This window comes from Oncorhynchus clarkii, chromosome 6 (genome assembly GCF_045791955.1).
Source record: "Oncorhynchus clarkii lewisi isolate Uvic-CL-2024 chromosome 6, UVic_Ocla_1.0, whole genome shotgun sequence".
Lineage (NCBI taxonomy): Eukaryota > Metazoa > Chordata > Actinopteri > Salmoniformes > Salmonidae > Oncorhynchus > Oncorhynchus clarkii.
In genome coordinates, this window is record NC_092152.1 from 8,748,321 (window position 1) to 8,774,854 (window position 26,534).

Here is a 26,534-nt window from a genome sequence, read left to right on the forward strand (position 1 = left end):
AGCATGATGTTGCCACCACCATGCTTCAGGGCTGGTGCCAGGTTTCCTCCAGACGTGACTCTTTGCATTCAGGCCAAAGAGTTCAATCTTGTTTTCATCAGACCAGAGAATCTTGTTTCTCATTAACTGAGAGTCCTTAGGTGCTTTTTGGAAAACACCAAGGGGGCTATCATGTCCCTTTTACTGAAGAGTGGCTTCCGTCTGGCCACTCTACCATAAAATCCTGATTGGTGGAGTGCTGCAGAGATGGTTGTCCATCTAGAACAGGGGTGTCAAAGTCAAATGGACGGAGGGCCAAATAAAAAAATCAGCTACAAGACGAGGGCCGGACTGTTCGAATGTTCATTGAAAAATTTTTAAATGACGCATATAGTCTAGTGAACCTAATTGAACCTACTGAAAACCTAACAAATATATTACAATATGATCAGATAAATAAAGCAATATTTTCTTATGGCTCTGTCAGTAATCTTTAATTTTCAACAGACACAAAAGACAAATTTCCTTTATATAAATATCCCCATAACATGAACATTAAATGAAAGAAACCGGTATTCAAGGCACCATCAGTAGACTATATTTTCTATTTTAGCAAAAGTGGGCTAAATTTACTTCAAAGAAAAAACAATAATAGCAATTTTCTATCATCCACTCAACTGAAATATTTTTAAAATATAATTGGATTGAAATACAAAAAAATAAAGTGCAAAAATCTATTAATCAAAAACAACACTTTGTTTAAGGAGAAGTAACATGCAGTGAAAACAAATATTAAATTTTAACTTTTAAACTTGAACTGAGTAAAAACTCTAAATATGTGATTGCACAGTAATGTTCACTTGTTTGAGGTTGAGGGTGATACTTGGTGGTGTCCCATCTTTTCCACAAGTTCATCAATGTTCGGGGTAAGGCTCTGAGCTGAAGAAATCCTCAGAATTGAGTGGAGGTGTTCAGCAGTAAGTCGACTTCTGTGTGATGTTTTGTTCAGGTTCATCAAAGAAAACAGTTGTTCACACAGGTATGTGCTGCCAAACATAGACAACGTTTGAGCAGCCTGGATGCGCAGCTGGGGCATTGTGCCGGGGAGGAAACGGGCGAACTCCGCAGCACCCACTGCCGCATATTTTGCCCTCAGTGCATCATTGCATTGGAGGTCAATCAACTCCATTTGGAGGTTTGGTGGTGAGCTTTCCACGTCAACAGCAAATGGGTTACCGAGCAGTTCCAACCTGCTTTTTTGTGCTTCAAAGTCAGCAAATCGGCGTCGAAAGTCAGCGGCAAGCATACCTATTTTATCAGCCAACTGTGTGCTCGGGAACGCACTGGTAGAGAGCTTCTCTTTCATGGTCTGGCAGCTGGGAAAGTGGCTCAAATTTTCTTTCCGCATCTGCGTCTCCCACAGAGTCAGTTTGGTTTTAAATGCCTTCACTGTACTGTACATATCAGAGATGACACGATCCCGACCCTGCAGCTGCAAGTTTATTGCATTCAGATGACTCGTAATGTCACACAGAAAAGCCATTTCACACAGAAACATTTCGTCTCGGAGTTGTGTTGTGTCTTTCCCTTTGCTGTCCAAGAACAGACAAATCTCCTCACGAAGCTCGAAACATCTTTGAAGCACCTTTCCCTGGCTTAGCCATCGCACCTCTGTGTGATAAGGCAAATCACCATGCTCCGTTTCTAACTCCGTCAGAAATGCCTTGAACTGGCGGTGATTCAAACCTTTGGCTCTGATAAAGTTAACTGTGCGCGTGATGATGCTCATTACATGCTCCATTTTCAAGGCTTTACCGCACAACGCTTCCTGGTGTATGATACAATGATAAGCTGTCAGCTCACCTGTCGCGTTTTCCTCTTGCATCTTTTCCCGTATCTTCGCCACCAGTCCGCTCCTGTGTCCACACATCGCAGGTGCTCCGTCGGTTGTCAAACCCACAAGTTTTTCCCAAGGCAGCTCCATCTCATTTACACATCTTGACACCTCTTCATACAAATCATGCCCCGTAGTTGTGCCATGCATAGGACGTAAAGCCAAAAACTCCTCTGTCACGCTTAGGTTGGAGTCCACTCCGCGGATGAAAATTGACAACTGGGCAATGTCAGAAATGTCGGTGCTCTCATCCACAGCCAAGGAATATGCAATAAAATCTTTTCCCTTTTTCACAAGCTGCTCTTTTAGATTGATGGACAACTGGTCTACTCTCTCGGCAATGGTGTTTCTGCTCAGACTCACATTTAAAAAGAGTTGCCTTTTTTCTGGGCAAACTTCGTCACAAACTTTAATCATGCAGTTTTTGATGAAATCCCCCTCCGTAAATGGCCGGGCTGATTTAGCGATCTCTTCTGCCAAAATAAAACTGGCCTTGACAGCAGCCTGGCCTTGTGATTTGGCTTTTTTGAACAGAGCCTGTCGAGATTTGAGGCCTCGTTTTAATTCCTCTGCCTTTTGTAGCCTTTGTTCCATGTCCATATTCTTGTTTTTGTCCGCGTGTTTCGTTTCATAATGTCGTCTCAGATTATACTCTTTCAGTACCGCCACACTTTCTCCACACAGAAGACACACAGGTTTTCCAGCTACCTTCGTGAACATATACTCCGACTCCCACCTTGTTTGAAACCCCCGGTTCTCAGTATCCACCTTCCGTTTTGCCATTTTTGATGGGTATCTGAAAGTTAATTTTACTGTGATGCTGACGACTGCTGTGCCAATAAATATTGAAATGAAGCAGCCTACTGCTCGGTGCGTCACCTTTGCATTGTGGGAAATGTAGTATTGGTGCGTGTAAAAGATCTGCGGGCTGCCGGCTTGCTGCGGGCCGGTTCTAATAATAAATCAAGATCATCCCAGGGGCCGTAAAAAACCTTCTTGCGGGCCGGATGTGGCCCGCGGGCCTTGACTCTGACATATGTGATCTAGAAGGTTCTCCCATCTCCACATAGAAACTCTGGAGCTCTTTCAGAGTGACAATCGGGTTCTTGGTCACCTCCCTGACCAAGGCCCTTTTTCCCCGATTGCTCAGTTTGGCCGAGCGGCCAGCTCTAGGAACAGTCTTGGTGGTTCCAAACTTCTTCCATTTAAGAATGATGGAGGCCACTGTGTTCTTGGGGACCTTCAACACTGTAGACATTTTTTGGTACCCTTCCCCAAATCTGTGCCTTGGCACAAGCCTGTCTCGGAGCTCTTAGGACATTTCCTTCATTTACAATCAATTGAATGTTTTCACTACATTTTTTTATTTCACCTTTATTTAAACAGGTAGGCTAGTTGAGAACAAGTTCTCATTTACAACTGTGACCTGGCCAAGATAAAGCAAAGCAGTGCGACACAAACAACAACACAGAGTTACACATGGAATAAACAAACATACAGTCAATAATACAATAGAAAAAGCTTATGTGCAGTGTGTTCAAATGAGGTAAGATAAGGGAGGTAAGGCAATAAATAGGCCATAATGGTGAAATAATTACAATTTAGCAATTACACACTGGAGTGATAGATGTGCAGAAGATGAATGTGCAAGTAGAGATACTGGGGTGCAAAGCAGCAAAATAAATAAATAACAGTATGGGGATTAGGTAGTTGGATGGGCTATTTACAGATGGGGTATGTATAGGTGCATTGATCTGTGAGCTGCTCTGACAACTGGTGCTTAAAGTTAGTGAGGGAGATATGAGTCTCCAGCTTCATTTGGTAGCAGAGAACTGTAAGGAGAGGTGGCCGAAGGAGGATTTGGCTTTGGGTGTGACCAGTGAAATATACCTGCTGGAGCTCATGCTACAGGTGGGTGCTGCTATGGTGACCAGTGAGCTGAGATAAGGCGGGGCTTTACCTTATAGATGACCTGGAGCCAGTGGGTTTGGCGACGAATATGAAGCGAGAGCCAGCCAGCGAGAGCATACAGGTCGCAGTGGTGGGTAGTGTATGGTGCTTTGGTGATAAAACGGATGGCACTGTGATAGACTGCATCCAATTTGCTGAGTAGAGTGTTGGAGGCTATTTTGTAAATGACATCGCCGAACTAAAAGGTTTGGGAGGATGGTCAGTTTTACCAGGGCATGTTTGGCAGCATGAGTGAAGGATGCTTTGTTGCTAAATAGAAAGCCGATTCTAGATTTAATTTTGGATTGGAGATGGTTAATGTGAGTCTGGAAGGAGAGTTTACAGTCTAACCAGACACCTAGGTATTTGTAGTTGTCCACATATTCTAAGTCAGAACCGTCCAGAGTAGTGATGCTGGACGAGCGGGCAGGTGTGGGCAGCAATCGGTTGAAGAGCATGCATTTAGTTTGACTTGTATTTAAGAGCAATTGGAGGCCACGGAAGGAGATTTGTATGGCATTGAAGCTCGTCTGGAGGTTAGAAAACACAGCGTCCAAAGAAGGGCCAAATGTATACAGAATGGTGTCTCTCTGCGTAGAGGTGGATCAGAGAATCACCAGCAGAAAGAGAGACATCTTTGATGTATACAGAGAAGAGAGTCGGCCCGAGAATTGAACCCTGTGGCACCCCCATAAATACTGCCAGAGGTCCAGACAACAGGCCCTTCGTTTTGACACACTGAACTCTGTCTGAGAAGTAGTTGGTGAACCAGTCGAGACAGTCATTTGAGAAAGCAAGGTTGTTGAGTCTGCCGATAAGAATGTGGTGATTGACAAAGTTGAAAGCCTTGGCCAGGTCGATGAATACCGCTGCACAGTGTTGTCTCTTATCGATGGCTGTTATGATATCATTTAGGACCTTGAGCGTGGCTGATGTGCACCCATGACCAGCTCTGAAACCCGATTGCATAGCGGAGAAGGTACAGTGGGATTCGAAATGGTCGTGATCTGTTTGTTAACTTGGCTTTCGAAGACCTAAGAAAGGCATGGATGGATAGATATAGGATAGATATCTGTAGCAGTTTAGGTCTAGAGTGTCTCCCCCTTTGAAGAGGGGGATGACCACTGCAGCTTTCCAATCGTTGGGGATCTCAGACAATACGAAAGAGAGGTCGAACATGCTAGTAATTGGGGTTGCAACAATTTTGGCAGATAATTTTAGAAAGAGAGGGTCCAGATGGTCTAGCCTGGCTGATTTGCAGGGGTCCAGATTTTGCAGCTCTTTGTTTCAAGTTGTACAAACATCTCAAGGCCTTTCCTTATCATGTCCAATCAACTGAGTTTACCACAGTTGGACTCCAATCAAGTTGTAGAAACATCTCAAGGATGATCAATGGAAACAGGATCCACCTGGGCTCAATTTCGAGTCTCATAGCAAAGGGTCTGAATACTTATGTATTATACACTACACAGTAAAATATGGTACTTTTTTTGGGGGGGGGGCATAAATGACTGTCAAAAACACTCGGAAATCAGCTCTAAGCTCTATTTTTGGAAATCTATTTCCAAGTATTCCCATGCATAACAGAGAGACACATGTGACCGTATACAAATGTATGCAACAATGTACATGTGTGTAGAGTGTGTGTGCTAGTACTTGTGTGTCTGTACCTTTGCGTGCGCCTGTTCACAGTCCGCTGTTCCATAAGGTGTATTATAAACTTTCCTGATGTGGAATAGAGTTCCATGTAGTCATGGCTCTTATTTTTTATTTTATTTTTTTATTTTACCTTTATTTAACTAGGCAAGTCAGTTAAGAGCAAACTCTTATATTCAATGACGTCCTAGGAACTGTGGGTTAACTGATTTTTACCTTGTCAGCTCGGGGATTTGATTTTGCAGTCCAACACTCTAACCACTAGGCTACCTGCCTCCCCATCTAAATGTAGTTTGATACTTAGCCTATGTAGTACTGTGCGCCTCCCATAGTCTGTTCTGGACTTGGGGATCTTGTAGAGACCTCTGGTGGCATGTCTTGTCGGGTACACATGGGTGTCCGAGCTGTGTGGTAGAAGTTTAAACAGACAACTTGGTACATTCAGCCTGGCAACACTTCTTACAAAAACAAGTGGTGATGAAGTCAATCTCTCCTTCACTTTGAGCCATGAGAGATTGACATACATGTATATAATGGTAGCTCCCCTCTACTTTTAAGGGCCAGCCGTGCTGCTCTGTTCTGAGCCAATTGTCATATTTCTTAGTCCCTCTTTGACAACTGAACAGTAGTCAAATTATGTCTGTGACTATAACAGACATCGAAACCCCGAGGACAAACCATCCATGAATTTGTTTTTTTTAGGGGACTGTGTTTTCAATTGATTTTCTATGTGAATCTAGATTTCTGAGGCATCTGGTTGCAGTTCCTAGGGCTTCCACTAGATGTCAACAGTCTTTAGGAATTGAGAAATGAAGAAGTAGCCCTTTCCTTTCTGGGTGTCTAGCCAAGTGGACTGTTTTGTTTGGGGCGCGTGACCTGGAGATCACTCCACTTAAATTTTATCCCCTATTGTACACAGTTTATCCCGTCTTAAATTTTATCGATTATTTACATTTTAAAGTACCTAAAGTTGGATTAGGAAAGTTGTTTTAAATGTTTGGACAAAGTTTACAGGTAATTTGTTAGATAATCTGTAGTCATGTTGGGCTAGTTGGAACCGGTGTTTTTCTGAATCAAACGCGCCAAATAAATTGACATTTTGGAGAAATAACAACGGAATTTATCGAACAAAATGACCATTTGTGATGTTTATAGGACATGTTGGAGTGCCAACAGAAGAAGATCTTCAAAGGTAAGGCATGAATTATATCGTTGAGTTTTGTGTCGTGCCTGGCGGGTTGAAATATGATTGTCATGTGTTTGTATAATGGGGTGCTGTCCTCAGATAATCGCATGGTTTGCTTTCGTCGTTAAGCCTTTTTTAAATCTGACATGGTGGCTGGATTAACAAGAAGTTAAGCTTTAATTTGGTGTATTGCACTTGTGATTGTATGAAAGTTAAATATTTCTAATCATTTCTTTTGTATTTCACGCTCTGCAATTTCACCAGATTTTGTCTAAACGTTCCGCTAGCGGAACCCCTAGCCGTAACCCCTAGCCGTAACCCCTAGCCGTAACCCCTAGCCGGAACCCCTAGCCGGACCCCCTAGCCGCAACAGGTTTTAATAATGGGGGCCTGTTCGGCCTGCCTTTTCCTGTAGTCCACGAGAGGTTGTTGCCCTGGCACTACACTGCCAGTTCTCTGATATCCTCCCTATAGGCTGGCTCATCTTTGTCGGTGATCAGACCTAGCACTGTTGTGTCGTCATCACATCCACACAATCTTTTTATTGTAAATTTCTCTTAGCCAATCATCAATCACTTGTGTAAGTGCTGTGCTTGTTGAACGTCCATTCCAAATAAGTGTGCTGAAAGTCTGTTGTCAGTGCCTTGACATTGTTGATAGACAACAACATTATTTTTTAAATAATTTTGTTAGACATACTTGGAAGTGTGGTTTCAATGTTTGTTGCTGGCATGTCATGCCTAAGTTTGCAAATCTTGCCAAAGAAAAAGTCATTAAATGAGTTGGTAATTTCAGTCTGTTTTGTGATGAATTGAGCCATCTGATTCAATGAATAATGGAGCCGAGTTAGCCTTTCCCCCCAAAGTTTCATTGAAGGTGCTCCAAAGCTTTTTGTATCATTATTTATATAATTTATTTTTGTTTCATAGTATAGTTTCTTCTTCTTTTATTTAGTTTACTGACAGGATTTCCCCATTTTCAGTACGTTTACCAATTGGTTGTGCTGCCAGACTTATATGCCATACCTTTTGCCTCATCCCTCTCAACCATACAATTTTTCAGTTCTTCATCAATCCAAGTGGATTTAAATGTTGAAAATACAGTCATTTTCTTAACGAGTGCATGCTTATTAGTAACTGGAAAAAGCAATTTCATAAATGTGTCAAGTGCAGCGTCTGGTTGCTCCTCATTACACACCACAGACCAGCAAATATTATTTAATTCTTCAACATTGGAATCATTACAAAACGTATTGTATGACCTCTTCTACACTATATTAGGCCCCATGACCTCTTCTACACTATAGTAGGCCCCATGACCTCTTCTACACTATATTAGGCCCCATGGCCTCTTCTACACTATATTAGGCCCCATGACCTCTTTTACACTATATTAGGCCCCATGACCTCTTATACACTATATTAGGCCCCATGACCTCTTCTACACTATATTAGGCCCCATGACCTCTTCTACACTATATTAGGCCCCCTGACCTCTTATACACTATATTAGGCCCAGCCTTTGGAACTTTGGTTTTCATAGATATGGATACTATATTGTGATCACTACATCCTATGGATTTGGATCCTGTTTTAAAGCACATTTCTGCAGCATTAGTAAGATGTGATCAATACATAATGAGGATTTCATTCCTGTGCTGTTTGTTAATACCCTGGTACAGTAGGTTGACTGATAACCTGAACCAGGTTCCAGGCACTGGTTACAGGTTTAAGCTTTTTCTTGAGTGTGCAGCTTGATGAAAGGAAGTCAATATTGAAATTACCCAGAAAATATACCTCTGTTGACATCACATACATTATCAAGCATTTCACACATATTATCCAGATACTGACTGTTAGCACTGTTAGTGGTCTATAGCAGCTTCCCACAAGAATGGGCTTTAGGTGAGACAGATGAACCTGTAGCCATATTACTTCAACAGTATTTAACATGAGATGCTGTCTAAGCTTTACAGGAATGTCGTTCGGAATATAGATCGGAATATAGCTATATGGACCTGAGCCAGCTGTAGTATCCATCGTGGATGAGGAATGGGCCGGAGTCTCAGGCAGCCTCACGGTCTGATGAGGGTGGGAGCTCTGAGGATCTGAACACAAATGTAGAAGCCACCGGAGAAGTAGACAGAGGATGAAGGGGCAGGTACCTTTGGATCTGATCTCGAATCGAAAGCCACCCGACACGGCGACGAAACTTCCACCAGACCAGAGCAGCGTCCGGCTACTGGGGTGGAAGAAAAATAAAAAGTAGGCAAGTGTGGAATCCCTTGTAGCTCGTGTAGGTTCACTACTTGTTTGCTAAGAGTAACCACTTCGACCCTGTAGTCGTCTGCAAGCAATCAGTTGCTACATTGAAAGTCTGGGCGGTTCACATTGTCCCGGAATTAAACTAAATAAACAAAGCTCGTGCAGATTTGAAAGCATTCAATAGCGACGTCCATTTGGGACTGCCGGCCAGCTAGCTTTTCCTTCTGTGCAAGAAAGAAATAAGATGGTTGTGGGATGATGGATCCCAACAGAATATGTTGTGTTTTTGGGGTTTCTAATCAATATTTAATTGACCATTTTGGTTAATGGTCTTGGTGCCCCAGCAGATGGCCTTGGTGCACCAGCAGATGGCATTGGTGCCCCAGCAGATGGCCTTGGTGCCCCTGCAGATTGGTTAACTTGTGTAGGCCAGATGGCCTTGGTTCCCCTGCAGATTGGGTAACTTGTGTAGGCCAGATGGCCTTGGTGCCCCTGCAGATGGGGTAACTTGTGTAGGCCAGATGGCCTTGGTGCCCCTGCAGATGGGGTAACTTGTGTAGGCCAAATGGCCTTGGTGCCCCTGCAGATGGCCTTGGTGCCCCTGCAGATTGGGTAACTTGTTTATGCCAAATGGCTTTGGTGCCCCTGCAGATTGGGTAACCTGTGTAGGCCAAATGGCCTTGGTGCCCGTGCAGATTGGGTAACTTGTGTAGGCCAAATGGCCTTGGTGCCCCTGCAGATTGGATAACTTGTGTAGGCCAAATGTCCTTGGAGCCCCTGCAGATTGGGTAACTTGTGTAGGCTAAATGGCCTTGGTGCCCCTGCAGATGGGGTAACTTGTGTAGGCCAGATGGCCTTGGTGCCCCTGAAGATGGGGTAACTTGTGTAGGCCAGATGGCCTTGGTGCCCCTGCAGATGGGGTAACTTGTGTAGGCCAGATGGCCTTGCCTGTAAAATCACCAAATTCCAGGCCTTATTACGGCCCTCCGTCCATCAATGTAATAAAATATCGGAAAGTACAGTTGATGATCCCCACTTTAATGTATCAGTGTAGACAGAACAGAACATCTCCCAAACACTGTGGGACATACCGATGAACACAACTAAACTAATGCAAGTCACTAATACAATTTATTCGGTAAATGACATCCACACAATGATTGAAGAAGTTATACTCTACTGTGGGTTCTATTCATGAATTGAATAGACAGATCCTCGGATGGGGCCACAGTGTCTCCTGACCCCTCCTGTCTCAGCCTCCAGTATTTATGCTGCAGTAGTTTATGTGTCGGGGGGCTAGGGTCAGTTTGTTATATCTGGAGTACTTCTCCTGTCCTATTCGGTGTCCTGTGTGAATCTAAGTGTGCGTTCTCTAATTCTCTCCTTCTCTCTTTCTTTCTCTCTCTCGGAGGACCTGAGCCCTAGGACCATGCCCCAGGACTACCTGACATGATGACTCATTGCTGTCCCCAGTCCACCTGGCCGTGCTGCTGCTCCAGTTTCAACTGTTCTGCCTTATTATTATTCGACCATGCTGGTCATTTATGAACATTTGAACATCTTGGCCATGTTCTGTTATAATCTCCACCCGGCACAGCCAGAAGAGGACTGGCCATCCCACATATGCTCTCTCTAATTCTCTCTTTCTTTCTCTCTCTCAGAGGACCTGAGCCCTAGGACCATGCCCCAGGAATACCTGACATGATGACTCCTTGCTGTCCCCAGTCCACCTGACCGTGCTGCTGCTCCAGTTTCAACTGTTCTGCCTTATTATTATTCGACCATGCTGGTCATTTATGAAATATTTGAACATCTTGGCCATGTTCTGTTATAATCTCCACCCGGCACAGCCAGAAGAGGACTGGCCACCCCACATAGTCTGGTTCCTCTCTAGGTTTCTTCCTAGGTTTTGGCCTTTCTAGGGAGTTTTTCCTAGCCACCGTGCTACACCTGCATTGCTTGCTGTTTGGGGTTTTAGGCTGGGTTTCTGTACAGCACTTTGAGATATCAGCTGATGTACGAAGGGCTATATAAATAAATTTGATTTGATTTGATATCCATTTTGAAATAAATGTGCCCCTTTTTTAGGCATCTAACATTTGACCTGCTTTATCACTGTCGTAGTGTCACTTCCTGTCATCCTCTCATGGAGTTATGACCCATGGAATGGTGATGGCCATAAAAATGTTTGGAAAATCAATGGTTAAGTGGGCTGCACCGGCTCTCTGCTTCGTCACAGGTCAGTGGCACTTAACCGGGTCATCTTAGTAGGCTACTGTGAACCTTCATATGCTGAGAAATTCCTTTTTTACGTGACTAAATTGGAAGGGGTAATGTTAAATAACGTAAAAATCAAATAAGCAGGCTGAAGCTGAAAGGCTACTAGCGCTCAGGGGATATATAACTCTCCACTCTCTATCTCTCTCTCTCTCTCTCTCCCCCTCTCTCTTCCCCTCTCTCTCTCCTTTTCTTTTGTAAAGCCTGAAGAGCATATCCAGCATGTCAGAAATCTGGATAATGCGACCCATTACCTGGATTACCTAAGTAATCCTGTTTGGTTTGAATCACAGCAAGTGGTTTTGGCCCACTCATACCCGAGGAGGCTGTCCTAATATGGACACCTTATCCCTGCCTTTAGGCCACTTCTGACACCTTAAAAACAAAAAGGCACCATTGGATTTAAAAGAGCATTATTTCAATTGTAATTGACAACTATAATACAATAAATAACCTTAATATCCTACATAGATTTGTTTCTAGAGCCCTACTATGAGCCCACAGATTACAATCACCAACACATTGTCACTTTGTTGTTGAAGTTGCTAAAATGTGACTCAACAATAATGAGGGTTGACCACATGTAAGCTGCTGCTGCCCATGGAAACGATGTAGGAAACCTGCCGACATGTTTCCAATGCCAGAATCAATGACCCTCCCATTCATCATGAGCTTGTCTGAATGGGGACACAAAAAGCCCTATCTATCATTGAAGTTGGGTAACTTTTTTTTTTTAAATACCCACCATCAATACAACTTCATCTAAAGCGTACAGTAAGGCCTCAGGAAGAACAGAAAAGATGAATGGCTCTCGAAGCAATTTACAGAGGATTTGTAATACATGGTTCACCCTCGACCGAAATAATGTATATGCAAGCAGTACAACTTCATTTTTCGGAGAGCAAGTTAGCGTTTTTCTTCAACGCCTGATAAAAAAGTGACAGGGAAGACCAGAAAGAGTAAAAGAGGGTCCTTATCGTTTTCTCTTTTCCTCCTCGATCGTCGCTTGCTCTCGTAATCTGAGGATCCACTTGCCTTAATGTTGACAAAGGAGTCGTCTGAAGTTATCGTGGTAGGCAGCACCAGGTGTTTCAGAGGCACATCCCTAATAGCAGCACAGCCGCCTCCCAGACCGAGCCCTCCCGCTAGAACTGATAAAGTGGAATGTGATGGGATCATCAGTATGCAAAGCGCTCGGTGGTGCCTCGCACACCGCCTGGGATTAACAGTGACAAAAAAAGGCCTTTTGCTGTAAGGAGATTGTTATCATTTGATGCAGACATCTCTCTCTTTCCCTCTAAATCCCGCTCGGAGCTTCTGGGATGGGTCCAAATCCTGGAAAAATAATGAAAAAGTATTTTACACAGCATTAGAAAGATTTTGTTTTGATACATGAATAATAATAGTAATAATTCATTGGCAAAAAAAAAGAAAAAGATATGTAGATTGTCTCGACACGTCAAAGCTATTGCTTTAGTGTTTTATTGAAATGTGGAATACAGAATATAGAAACATGGTTTACAAAGGCAGAGGTAACAAATAATACTAGCACCTTGAAACAAGACAGGCATGTCAACCTCCTGAGATAATAAGAAATTGTAAAATCAAAATGGCCTTTCAGTCAACTATTAGTAAAAGATTAGACTGTCTGATTGAAACTCATTTGTAAACCAGAACCACTCAAAAAGCACAGTACCGTGTCCTAAAAACTGCAGTTATAACCAACCTTACTGCATTACACTTTTTAACTTGACTGAGATTGTCTCCATGGTGATGGAGGATGCAGTATATTGATCAGTCTATCAATACAGTATCCTAGCCACTAATAGTCTTGTGTCTCTTTCAAAGTGCTGATCGGAGAAATAAAGTGTTCAGGTTGGAGCTGCAAGATCCCTTTCCATTAGAGAGTTCTACATGTAACCCAAAAGGGTTCTGCAGTACCCGGAACCAAAAAGGGTTCTACCTGGAATCAAAAAGGGTTCTCCTATGGGGACAACCAATGTACCCCGATAGTCCAATCAAATCACAGACCCTCAACATAAGACTGAAGAAATCGTCAAATTTTGCATTAATGTCAGTAAATGAGACGGGCTAGCATTTTTAAGTTCAAGGTTCACACTGTTGTGATGTCCTTCAAACTTCATGCTTCCTTCCAACCTTTCATTTATCCGTACATATTTAAGATCTTTTTTTTTCTATTTTTGATGACTTTGCAAAGAGATTCTTTCAAAAAGTGTTTCCTCATCTCCAAAATGGCACATCCATCTAAATGTAAATGCTCAAATCACCATACTGTTCTCACCACACCCCTTCCCCTCTTGTCCTCTCTCTCTCTCTATCCATTCGTCTGAGAAACTTTAATTTCTCTCAATGTTTATCAGCTGTGTAAACTGGTGCAGATGGAGATGTGAAATAATAGCTAGAAAAGTTGTAAAAGCTTTTGATTTTAAGTCCCAAAATCTGTTTCTTTTACAATCTGGTTCCTTCATAAGTTTTCATATCCCAGTTGGCTATTTAGTATGCCTACATTTTCAGGTTGGCTGGTTGGAAAGGTTAGGGACACTTGAGATTCCAGGAAGTTCTTTGTTTTCTGGTTCTCAGGAATCAGTGGAAAGGACCCCTGGGTATGGTACAGTCACGATCTCCCACTGACCAAAGAACTCTCACAGTTACTGTCCTGACAGCTACTGTCCTCACAGCTGAATGTCATTGGAAACTGCCACAGGACCATTTCCCATTTGAAAACAGCATGATTCAATGAGAAGAAATGGCTGGTAAAGGATGGTACACCATTGCATCTCCAAATTGTCCAAATGCTCTGTAATGCCACATTCCTGTAGCATTTCAGATGGATTGAAGGAGTTCCCCTCTAATGGTTACGGTGTAGGGTAAAGTTGCCCCTAGATGCTGATCTTGGGTCAGTTTGGCATTTCCTCAACTAATGGCTAGGGTTAGAATTGGGGGAGGGGAAGTTGATCACAGATCTGTAGCTAGGTGAAACTTCACCTTGGAGCCTCATGGTACATTCGGACAGATTAGCATGTGAAGGTTGTGGAACAGATTAAACCCTGAATGAATAGTTGATGCCAAGAGAAGAGACAAAATATAGAGTATGTCATCTGAACCTTGTCTGGTCCCCACCAATAAAGAGGGGTGTGATGCATCGGTTGCTGTGGTTTGCTTGCTATTGACTGCTGTTCCAGCTTACACAGGCCTGAGGTCAGCCAATCAAGTCAGCAAACAGACAGACTTGTTGTGTGACAGGGGATTCAACAGTGACTCTGTGACCTTCTGTGTTAAATTCTGATGGAATGTAACACAGTCCTGATTTAATGTAACAGTTCTCATGGAATGTAACAGTTCTGATGGAATGTATAAGTTCTGATGGAGTGTAACACAGACCTGATTGAATGTAACAGTTCTGACGGAATGTATAAGTTCTGATGGAGTGTAACACAGACCTGATTGAATGTAACAGTTCTGATGGAGTGTAACACAGACCTGATTTAATGTAATATTTCTGATGGGATGTAACACAGTCCTGATGGAATATAACACAGTCCTGATTTAATGTAACTGTTCTCATGGAATGTAACAGTTCTGATGGAATGTAACACAGTTCTGATGGAATGTAACACAGTTCTGATGGAATGTAACACAGTTCTGATGGAATGTAACACAGTCCTGATGGAATCTAACGCAGTCCTGATGGAATGTAACCGTTCTCATGGAATGTAACACAGTCCTGATGGAATGTAACAGTTCTCATGTAACAGTTCTGATGGAATGTAACACAGTCCTGATGGAATGTAACAGTTCTCATGGAATGTAAAAGTTCTGATGGAATGTAACATAGTCCTGATTTAATGTAACTGTTCTCATGGAATGTAATAGTTCTGATGGAATGTAAAACAGTTCTGATGGAATGTAAACACAGTCCAGATGGAATGTAACAGTTCTGATGGAATGTAACAGTTCTGATGGAATGTAACAGTTCTGATGGAATGTAACACCGTTCTGATGGAATGTAACAGTTCTGATGGAATGTAACACAGTTCTGATGGAATGTAACACAGTTCTGATGGAATGTAACACAGTCCTGATGGAATGTAACACAGTTCTCATGGAATGTAACAGTTCTGATGGAATGTAACACAGTTCTCATGGAATGTAACAGTTCTGATGGAATGTAACACAGTTCTGATGGAATGTAACACAGTCCTGATGGAATGTAACAGTTCTGATGGAATGTAACACAGTCCTGATGGAATCTAACGCAGTCCTGATGGAATGTAACCGTTCTCATGGAATGTAACACAGTCCTGATGGAATGTAACAGTTCTCATGTAACAGTTCTGATGGAATGTAACACAGTCCTGATGGAATGTAACAGTTCTCATGGAATGTAAAAGTTCTGATGGAATGTAACACAGTCCTGATTTAATGTAACTGTTCTCATGGAATGTAACAGTTCTGATGGAATGTAACACAGTTCTGATGGAATGTAAACACAGTCCTGATGGAATGTAACAGTTCTGATGGAATGTAACAGTTCTGATGGAATGTAACAGTTCTGATGGAATGTAACACCGTTCTGATGGAATGTAACAGTTCTGATGGAATGTAACACAGTTCTGATGGAATGTAACACAGTTCTGATGGAATGTAACACAGTCCTGATGGAATGTAACACAGTTCTCATGGAATGTAACAGTTCTGATGGAATGTAACACAGTTCTCATGGAATGTAACAGTTCTGATGGAATGTAACACAGTTCTGATGGAATGTAACACAGTCCTGATGGAATGTAACAGTCCTGATGGAATGTAACACAGTCCTGATGGAATGTAACAGTTCTGATGGAATGTAACACAGTTCTGATGGAATGTAACAGTCCTGATGGAATGTAACAGTTCTCATGGAATGTAACACAGTTCTGATGGAATGTAACAGTTCTGATGGAGTGTAACACAGACCTGATTTAATGTAATATTTCTGATGGGATGTAACACAGTCCTGATGGAATATAACACAGTCCTGATTTAATGTAACTGTTCTCATGGAATGTAACAGTTCTGATGGAATGTAACACAGTTCTGATGGAATGTAACAGTTCTGATGGAATGTAACAGTTCTGATGGAATGTAACAGTTCTGATGGAATGTAACACCGTTCTGATGGAATGTAACAGTTCTGATGGAATGTAACAGTTCTGATGGAATGTAACACAGTTCTGATGGAATGTAACAGTTCTGATGGAATGTAACACAGTTCTGATGGAATGTAACAGTTCTGATGGAATGTAACAGTTCTGATGGAATGTAACACAGTTCTGATGGAATGTAAACACAGTCCTGATGGAATGTAACAGTTCTGATGGAATGTAACAGTTCTGATGGAATGTAACAGTTCTGAAGAATGTAACACCGTTCTGATGGAATGTAACAGTTCTGATGGAATGTAACACAGTTCTGATGGAATGTAACACAGTTCTGATGGAATGTAACACAGTCCTGATGGAATGTAACAGTTCTGATGGAATGTAACACAGTCCTGATGGAATGTAACAGTTCTGATGGAATGTAACACAGTTCTGATGGAATGTAACAGTCCCGATGGAATGTAACAGTTCTCATGGAATGTAACACAGTTCTGATGGAATGTAACACAGTTCTGATGGAGTGTAACACAGACCTGATTGAAAGTAACAGTTCTGATGGAGTGTAACACAGACCTGATTTAATGTAATATTTCTGATGGGATGTAACACAGTCCTGATGGAATATAACACAGTCCTGATTTAATGTAACTGTTCTCATGGAATGTAACAGTTCTGATGGAATGTAACACAGTTCTGATGGAATGTAACACAGTTCTGATGGAATGTAACACAGTTCTGATGGAATGTAACACAGTCCTGATGGAATCTAACGCAGTCCTGATGGAATGTAACCGTTCTCATGGAATGTAACACAGTCCTGATGGAATGTAACAGTTCTCATGTAACAGTTCTGATGGAAAGTAACACAGTCCTGATGGAATGTAACAGTTCTCATGGAATGTAAAAGTTCTGATGGAATGTAACACAGTCCTGATTTAATGTAACTGTTCTCATGGAATGTAACAGTTCTGATGGAATGTAACACAGTTCTGATGGAATGTAAACACAGTCCTGATGGAATGTAACAGTTCTGATGGAATGTAACAGTTCTGATGGAATGTAACAGTTCTGATGGAATGTAACACCGTTCTGATGGAATGTAACAGTTCTGATGGAATGTAACACAGTTCTGATGGAATGTAACACAGTTCTGATGGAATGTAACACAGTCCTGATGGAATGTAACACAGTTCTCATGGAATGTAACAGTTCTGATGGAATGTAACACAGTTCTCATGGAATGTAACAGTTCTGATGGAATGTAACACAGTTCTGATGGAATGTAACACAGTCCTGATGGAATGTAACAGTTCCGATGGAATGTAACACAGTCCTGATGGAATCTAACGCAGTCCTGATGGAATGTAACCGTTCTCATGGAATGTAACACAGTCCTGATGGAATGTAACAGTTCTCATGTAACAGTTCTGATGGAATGTAACACAGTCCTGATGGAATGTAACAGTTCTCATGGAATGTAAAAGTTCTGATGGAATGTAACACAGTCCTGATTTAATGTAACTGTTCTCATGGAATGTAACAGTTCTGATGGAATGTAACACAGTTCTGATGGAATGTAACACAGTCCTGATGGAATGTAACACAGTTCTCATGGAATGTAACAGTTCTGATGGAATGTAACACAGTTCTCATGGAATGTAACAGTTCTGATGGAATGTAACACAGTTCTGATGGAATGTAACACAGTCCTGATGGAATGTAACAGTTCTGATGGAATGTAACACAGTCCTGATGGAATGTAACAGTTCTGATGGAATGTAACACAGTTCTGATGGAATGTAACAGTCCTGATGGAATGTAACAGTTCTCATGGAATGTAACACAGTTCTGATGGAATGTAACACAGTTCTGATGGAATGTAACACAGTCCTGATGGAATGTAACAAAGTTCTGATGGAATGTAACACAGTTCTGATGGAATGTAACAGTTCTGATGGAATGTAACACAGTCCTGATGGAATGTAACAGTTCTGATGGAATGTAACACAGTTCTGATGGAATGTAACACAGTTCTGATGGAATGTAACACAGTCCTGATGGAATGTAACACAGTTTTGATTTAATGTAGCAGTTCTGATGGAAAGTAACACAGTTCTAATTTAAAATTAACAGTCCTTCTGTATTGTAAAACTGGTCTAATGGGATGTAACACAGTTATCTTTGAATGTAACACATTTCTGGAATGTAACCTAGATCACAGTCCTGGTGGAATGTAACCTAGATCTGGTGGAATGTAACAGTTCGATTGGAATGTAACCTAGATCTGGTGGAATGTAACCTAGATCTGGTGGAATGTAACAGTTCTGATGGAATGTAACAGTCCTGGTGGAATGTAACCTAGATCTGGTGGAATGTAACAGTTCTGATGGAATGTAACACAGTCCTGATTTAATGTAACTGTTCTCATGGAATGTAACAGTTCTGATGGAATGTAACACAGTTCTGATGGAATGTAAACACAGTCCTGATGGAATGTAACAGTTCTGATGGAATGTAACAGTTCTGATGGAATGTAACAGTTCCGATGGAATGTAACACCGTTCTGATGGAATGTAACAGTTCTGATGGAATGTAACACAGTTCTGATGGAATGTAACACAGTTCTGATGGAATGTAACACAGTCCTGATGGAATGTAACACAGTTCTCATGGAATGTAACAGTTCTGATGGAATGTAACACAGTTCTCATGGAATGTAACAGTTCTGATGGAATGTAACACAGTTCTGATGGAATGTAACACAGTCCTGATAGAATGTAACAGTTCTGATGGAATGTAACACAGTCCTGATGGAATCTAACGCAGTCCTGATGGAATGTAACCGTTCTCATGGAATGTAACAGTTCTGATGGAATATAACAGTTCTGATGGAATGTAACAGTTCTGATGGAATGTAACAGTTCTGATGGAATGTAACACCGTTCTGATGGAATGTAACAGTTCTGATGGAATGTAACAGTTCTGATGGAATGTAACACAGTTCTGATGGAATGTAACAGTTCTGATGGAATGTAACACAGTTCTGATGGAATGTAACAGTTCTGATGGAATGTAACAGTTCTGATGGAATGTAACACAGTTCTGATGGAATGTAAACACAGTCCTGATGGAATGTAACAGTTCTGATGGAATGTAACAGTTCTGATGGAATGTAACAGTTCTGAAGAATGTAACACCGTTCTGATGGAATGTAACAGTTCTGATGGAATGTAACACAGTTCTGATGGAATGTAACACAGTCCTGATGGAATGTAACAGTTCTGATGGAATGTAACACAGTCCTGATGGAATGTAACAGTTCTGATGGAATGTAACACAGTTCTGATGGAATGTAACAGTCCCGATGGAATGTAACAGTTCTCATGGAATGTAACACAGTCCTGATGGAATGTAACAGTTCTGATGGAATGTAACACAGTTCTGATGGAATGTAACAGTCCCGATGGAATGTAACAGTTCTCATGGAATGTAACACAGTTCTGATGGAATGTAACACAGTTCTGATGGAGTGTAACACAGACCTGATTGAAAGTAACAGTTCTGATGGAGTGTAACACAGACCTGATTTAATGTAATATTTCTGATGGGATGTAACACAGTCCTGATGGAATATAACACAGTCCTGATTTAATGTAACTGTTCTCATGGAATGTAACAGTTCTGATGGAATGTAACACAGTTCTGATGGAATGTAACACAGTTCTGATGGAATGTAACACAGTTCTGATGGAATGTAACACAGTCCTGATGGAATCTAACGCAGTCCTGATGGAATGTAACCGTTCTCATGGAATGTAACACAGTCCTGATGGAATGTAACAGTTCTCATGTAACAGTTCTGATGGAAAGTAACACAGTCCTGATGGAATGTAACAGTTCTCATGGAATGTAAAAGTTCTGATGGAATGTAACACAGTCCTGATTTAATGTAACTGTTCTCATGGAATGTAACAGTTCTGATGGAATGTAACACAGTTCTGATGGAATGTAAACACAGTCCTGATGGAATGTAACAGTTCTGATGGAATGTAACAGTTCTGATGGAATGTAACAGTTCTGATGGAATGTAACACCGTTCTGATGGAATGTAACAGTTCTGATGGAATGTAACACAGTTCTGATGGAATGTAACACAGTTCTGATGGAATGTAACACAGTCCTGATGGAATGTAACACAGTTCTCATGGAATGTAACAGTTCTGATGGAATGTAACACAGTTCTCATGGAATGTAACAGTTCTGATGGAATGTAACACAGTTCTGATGGAATGTAACACAGTCCTGATGGAATGTAACAGTTCCGATGGAATGTAACACAGTCCTGATGGAATCTAACGCAGTCCTGATGGAATGTAACCGTTCTCATGGAATGTAACACAGTCCTGATGGAATGTAACAGTTCTCATGTAACAGTTCTGATGGAATGTAACACAGTCCTGATGGAATGTAACAGTTCTCATGGAATGTAAAAGTTCTGATGGAATGTAACACAGTCCTGATTTAATGTAACTGTTCTCATGGAATGTAACAGTTCTGATGGAATGTAACACAGTTCTGATGGAATGTAAACACAGTCCTGATGGAATGTAACAGTTCTGATGGAATGTAACAGTTCTGATGGAATGTAACAGTTCTGATGGAATGTAACACCGTTCTGATGGAATGTAACAGTTCTGATGGAATGTAACACAGTTCTGATGGAATGTAACACAGTTCTGATGGAATGTAACACAGTCCTGATGGAATGTAACACAGTTCTCATGGAATGTAACAGTTCTGATGGAATGTAACACAGTTCTCATGGAATGTAACAGTTCTGATGGAATGTAACACAGTTCTGATGGAATGTAACACAGTCCTGATGGAATGTAACAGTTCTGATGGAATGTAACACAGTCCTGATGGAATGTAACAGTTCTGATGGAATGTAACACAGTTCTGATGGAATGTAACAGTCCTGATGGAATGTAACAGTTCTCATGGAATGTAACACAGTTCTGATGGAATGTAACACAGTTCTGATGGAATGTAACACAGTCCTGATGGAATGTAACAAAGTTCTGATGGAATGTAACACAGTTCTGATGGAATGTAACAGTTCTGATGGAATGTAACACAGTCCTGATGGAATGTAACAGTTCTGATGGAATGTAACACAGTTCTGATGGAATGTAACACAGTTCTGATGGAATGTAACACAGTCCTGATGGAATGTAACACAGTTTTGATTTAATGTAGCAGTTCTGATGGAAAGTAACACAGTTCTAATTTAAAATTAACAGTCCTTCTGTATTGTAAAACTGGTCTAATGGGATGTAACACAGTTATCTTTGAATGTAACACATTTCTGGAATGTAACCTAGATCACAGTCCTGGTGGAATGTAACCTAGATCTGGTGGAATGTAACAGTTCGATTGGAATGTAACCTAGATCTGGTGGAATGTAACCTAGATCTGGTGGAATGTAACAGTTCTGATGGAATGTAACAGTCCTGGTGGAATGTAACCTAGATCTGGTGGAATGTAACAGTTCTGATGGAATGTAACACAGTCCTGATGGAATGTAACAGTTCTGATGGAATGTAACAGTTCTGATGGAATGTAACAGTTCCGATGGAATGTAACACCGTTCTGATGGAATGTAACAGTTCTGATGGAATGTAACACAGTTCTGATGGAATGTAACACAGTTCTGATGGAATGTAACACAGTCCTGATGGAATGTAACACAGTTCTCATGGAATGTAACAGTTCTGATGGAATGTAACACAGTTCTCATGGAATGTAACAGTTCTGATGGAATGTAACACAGTTCTGATGGAATGTAACACAGTCCTGATGGAATGTAACAGTTCTGATGGAATGTAACACAGTCCTGATGGAATCTAACGCAGTCCTGATGGAATGTAACCGTTCTCATGGAATGTAACAGTTCTGATGGAATGTAACACAGTTCTCATGGAATGTAACAGTTCTGATGGAATGTAACACAGTTCTCATGGAATGTAACAGTTCTGATGGAATGTAACACAGTCCTGATGGAATGTAACAGTTCTGATGGAATGTAACACAGTCCTGATGGAATGTAACAGTTCTGATGGAATGTAACACAGTTCTGATGGAATGTAACAGTCCTGATGGAATGTAACAGTTCTCATGGAATGTAACACAGTTCTGATGGAATGTAACACAGTCCTGATGGAATGTAACAAAGTTCTGATGGAATGTAACACAGTTCTGATGGAATGTAACAGTTCTGATGGAATGTAACACAGTCCTGATGGAATGTAACAGTTCTGATGGAATGTAACACAGTTCTGATGGAATGTAACACAGTTCTGATGGAATGTAACACAGTCCTGATGGAATGTAACACAGTTTTGATTTAATGTAGCAGTTCTGATGGAAAGTAACACAGTTCTAATTTAAAATTAACAGTCCTTCTGTATTGTAAAACTGGTCTAATGGGATGTAACACAGTTATCTTTGAATGTAACACATTTCTGGAATGTAACCTAGATCACAGTCCTGGTGGAATGTAACCTAGATCTGGTGGAATGTAACAGTTCGATTGGAATGTAACCTAGATCTGGTGGAATGTAACCTAGATCTGGTGGAATGTAACAGTTCTGATGGAATGTAACAGTCCTGGTGGAATGTAACCTAGATCTGGTGGAATGTAACAGTTCTGATGGAATGTAACACTCCTGGTGGAATGTAACCTAGATCTGGTGGAATGTAACCTAGATCTGGTGGAATGTAACAGTTCTGATGGAATGTAACAGTCCTGGTGGAATGTAACCTAGATCTGGTGGAATGTAACAGTTCTGATGGAATGTAACAGTCCTGGTGGAATTTAACCTAGATATGGTGGAATGTAACCTAGATCTGGTGGAATGTAACCTAGATATGGTGGAATTTAACCTAGATATGGTGGAATGTAACCTAGATCTGGTGGAATGTAACCTAGATATGGTGGAATGTAACAGTTCTGATGGAATGTAACACAGTTCTGATTTAACTTCTTGACCATACTTGAGACGCAGACGTCTCAAGTATGCCCCTGGAAATGCAAATGCGCTACGCTAAATGCTAAATGTACTCGTTACAACTCAATCTTTGATCAAAATTCACAAGCAGGGTATTGAATTAAAGCTACACTCGTTGTGAACCTAGCCAGCAAGTCAGATTTTTAAAATGCTTTTCGGCGAAAGCATGAGAAGCTATTATCTGATAGCATGCACCCCCCAAAATGCCAGCTCGACACGTAAACAACAGATTTTGCGGTAGCCGGCGCTACCCAAAACGCAGAAATAAAATATAAAACATTCATTACCTTTGACGAGCTTCTTTCTTGGCACTCCTATATGCCCCATAAACATCACTATTGGGTCTTTTTTTCGTTTAAATCGGTCCATATATACCCAAAATAGCTTTGTATGGGATCTGTGTCATTCAGAAAAAATCATCGTTTTTAAACGCTGCGTAATTTTTTAAAATTAAAAAAGTCGACGATAAACTTTCACAAAACACTTCGAAATCCTTTTGTAATCCAACTTTAGGTATTAGTAAACGTTTATAATCTATCAAAATGATTACAGGGCGATGTCTTTTCAATAGGTCTTCACTTGCAAAAACAATGGCTTCTGATATCTCCCTCAACTGCATCCGGGTGAAGACTGGGAAACTGCAGGTCAGATAGAAGGATTTTCCAACAATTAATTCAATTGAAAATTAGGACAATGGCGCCATCGTGCGGAATTTGTATGAATTTCAGGCAGATCGCCATTAAATTCTGTTCTCTTTTAATAACTGGTGGAAGTGACTTATGGAAATTATTTTTAGCTTTCAGAGAGCAGTTTTTCTTGCGTTTTTCAATGAAACACACGATCTGTTATAGTCACAGCCGTGATTTAACCAGTTTTATAAACTTCAGAGTGTTTTCTATCCACACATACTAATCATATGCATATACTATATTCCTGGCATGAGTAGCAGGACGCTGAAAAGTTGCGCGATTTTTAACAGAATTTTCGAAAAAGGAAGGGGTAGAAGTAAGAGGTTTTAATGTGACTGTTCTGATGGAATGTAACAGTCCTGGTGGAATGTAACCTAGATCTAATTGATGGAATGTAACAGTCCTGGTGGAATGTAACCTAGATCTCATTGATGGAATGTAACACAGTCCTGGTGGAATGTAACCTGGATCTGGTGGAATGTAACAGTCCTGGTGGAATGCAACCTAGATCTGATGGAATGTAACACAGTCCTGGTGGAATGTAACCTAGATCTGACGAAATGTATCGCAGTCCGGGTTTAATGTAACGTAGTTCTAATGGAGTGTAACATAGTCCTGTTTGAATGTAACTCAGTCCTGCTGGAACGTAACACAGTCCTCTCTCTTCTTTCTCCAGTGTTGTTCTTGTTGTCCTTTGAATACTAAAAGGCCTAAGAACATCCCAAATAGCACCCTGTTCCCTATGCAGGGCACTATGGTTGACCAGAGCTCTATGGGTCCAGGTCTAAAGTGGATATGAGACGCATAGCTATACTGTCTAGCAAAATGCCCCAGGTTCAATTTCCCACCAAAATGAATGTATTATCTCAAACAAGTGCCCCAATGTAACATGTCAAGAACTTCATTTGTTTCACAAAACAAATAGAGTTTCAGACCATAAACGTTTACTCTTTTTCTGCTCTCTGACTCTGATTACTCTGTCAGTGCACTGCTTCTGCGTTGAACCCAGAGAAAATGCTGCAGTCGGCTAAAACAAGATCATTGTCAACACTGAGACAAAGCAGGTGGTTTCCATTACCTTGTTTCTGTCTTCGCCAGTGTCCCTCCATTTCAGATTAAGCTGTAAAGTGAGATCCAGAGAGGGAAACCAGGAAATGACATTGCTTAGTACACCACATGTATCTGCAGTGTTAGCATTGTAAAGGGGAGGGGCTTTCCATGAGTATGGTGTCCATATCAGGACAACCTCAGTCTCAGCAGAACTTGTCTCGGTGTCAGCAGGACTGAGGCTGTCCCAATACGGACATCGTACAGGAGGCCATTGGATTAGTTTGTTGTTCTGACTCTGGTCAGGTAAGTCACCTCAGCGTGCTATATTTATTAACAGACAGATGAGTAGGGACCCCTCAGACACAGCCTCATCAGCATGCCAGGGTGAAGTTTCCTCTGGGGTCAGCTTCCCCTCCCCCAATCATAACCTTACCATTTCTGGGGGAAATAAAAAACTGACCCAAGATCAGTGTCTAGGAGTAACTTCACCCTACCCCACCTACAGCAGAGCGCGATATCTTAAAAAAGGTTAAAGGTTAAAATGTAAAAGCTTATAGTAGTCTCTCTGCGCTACATTTCTTCCCTTCATCATCTCTACTTAACATCATCTCCATTTTCATCACAATGACCCAGTAATGCAGTATCAAATCTTCTCCAGCCAATTCACTCATAGAGAAGATCAGAGACAGGGTCAGGAGCATTTCATACACCCTCCTGACCTTCTGCTGCCACAGCAAATCCACACGCCACCGCAGTATCCACGCCGGTGGGTGAATTGAATTAATAAACGTGGGGTCCTTATACATATTCAATTAAAGGCCTTAGTCTGGCAGCAGTGGCCCCTCGTCTCATCCTGTCTGATTTACTGAGACAGAGTCGTGCTGATGCATGACCTCGTCCCCAGCCAGCCCGTAGCGAACGCACGGTGCAGCAGGAGGACTGAAGTGAATCCCTTTTCAGAGGCGAATGGTGAGGGAAGCAGACGCAGGGCTAAGTGCCCATAGGCTCTCCTGCCAAATCTACAATCAATACAATGTTTCTTTTCCCAAGCTGCTGAATCCATATTTTTTTTAATGATTCCCATATAAAGATGCAGCAGGTGGGGACAAGGAGACGTCCTCTCTGACAGCACCAAGTGCCAGAGCTCATTTCCAGGTAGGAAATAAAATGACTCTGTATTTATGGGGCTCAGATGTGTTGATGTTGTCAAGGTGATTTACTTCAATTGCATTGCTGACAAGTGTAAGGTCTGTTTAGTTTCCCCCTGGTAAATGTCCCCATTATTAAAACTTCACAATGAATATGCAGCACAGTTTGCCTGTTTGTCCAATGACGCTCTCATTTTATATTTGCATGG